Source organism: Camelus dromedarius, chromosome 32 (assembly GCF_036321535.1).
Source record: "Camelus dromedarius isolate mCamDro1 chromosome 32, mCamDro1.pat, whole genome shotgun sequence".
Taxonomy (NCBI): Eukaryota; Metazoa; Chordata; class Mammalia; order Artiodactyla; family Camelidae; genus Camelus; species Camelus dromedarius.
In genome coordinates this window covers 1208724-1210504 of record NC_087467.1, presented here as the reverse complement: position 1 = coordinate 1210504, position 1781 = coordinate 1208724, and positions in this window count along the sequence as shown.

Here is a 1781-nt window from a genome sequence, read left to right as displayed (position 1 = left end):
TAGCTGATAACTGAGAAAGATGGGTTCGAACCATGAGCTGTCTGTTGGCAAAATCTGTACATTTTCCAGCTATGCCCAGCTGCTTCTCAGTCAGTAAGAATCCTGGCTAAATGATTAGGGATGATTTTTCTGAACTTGATGAGAACTGCGAATAATGGAAAAGGCAAACTTTTGTCATAGGACGTGTAATAAAGGTGTTGCGAGCATAGCAAAATTAACCCCCCTCTAAGATAATAATCATGGATAAAGAAGTTTTGGGAAGCTGTGATTCTGACAAGGTGTGACACTAAGTTTTAATAATATGAACATTTTTTGTCTAAAATACCTAGAAATAGCATCTTCTCAATAAATATAACCAAAAATATGTGTACAAACAGTGCAAGAAATGGAACATAAATTTCTTCACCCACCATATCGAAATGATTGGCTAATTCATTCTTTCCTAGGTTCTTCAGTATTATTAGAGAGTTATGCATATTTTAAATTCTCTGGGATGAATTTTAATAAAATGCATAATTTGAATAGTATCCTATCTGCTCTGAAAATAAAAAGACTACCTGAGTTCTGTGGCCAGTTACACTTTTATCACTATTTTTACACAAGTAAATTGTCCTGAAGTCATGGTTTAAAAATGGTATTTGGGTCTTCCACTGACCTTAGAATGAAACATTCTGTAGCATGATAAAATTAGGCTCGTAGGAAGCAAATTTTGTAGAGTTAAAGGAAGGCAATTCTACAAAAGGAAACAATGTAGGAACCCTGATAAAGCTTGAAGCTATAATGGTTCTAAAAGCACATGCTAGATGAACAGATTTGCTAAGAAAGTGAGAGAATCTAAGTCTCGGAGAAGAGCAGAGTGGGAAAATCACAGCACTAATAATGAGATCCTAGTGCGCTCTGTTTCAAACTAGTATGACCTTGAGAAAGGCATGCTGCTGCTTAGAAGAGCATTTTTGAGATTTAGGGAATAATAACAGTAACAAACTGCTCCTAAATCTTAGTGGCTTTAACCCTAAAGGATTAGCTGTGAGCACAACTTCACATCATGGGAGCCAGGCTAGCAAAGTAAGAACTCCATCTGAAACATTACCAAATACCAGCCAGGGCAGAGGGAAAAGACAATCTGGCAGTGCATTTCTGGTTCTTAAAAATACCACATAAAATAACAACATAACTTTTGAACACATTTAATTAGCCCAAATAAACCTTATAGCCTTTACGTATGTGGGGGAAGTACAATCTTTTTTATTTGGGGAAGAGTCTTGCTACAGTAAGTGTTGTCTTATACCACATGCCTGGGAAATCTACCTCTGGGGCTGTAAATGAAGGGCAAGGAGGAGGCAGTGCTCTCCATGGACAGCTTCTCATTCAAAAGGAGTCCTGGTACCAGGTACCATCACTGTCAGAGAGTAGAGTTATCTGCTAGATAGGCAGATCGGTTTTAATTTGTCATTTCCTCTTGATTCTAGCAATGCAGCAGAAACCAGCTAAAACCATTGGATTGGCTAGATTGCTTGGTTAACTCATTAATGCCTATTTTTACCATGTGAAAATCAGAGCCCAGTCCTATGGCATGGAGTTGTCCCTGTTTTCATAAGGAATAGAGAAGGCTGTTGCAGCACTGGGAGCCAAGATATCAAGGGATTCAGTGCCTCTCTATTCAACAGAAGGCAGTGAGAAAGGTGCCTCCTAAGCTCGTGGAATTGAGGAGAGAGGTTTGAGGCTGGACAGTTCCTCAAGCTAATTTTTAATATTATTATTGGTGTTATTAGAAATGATGA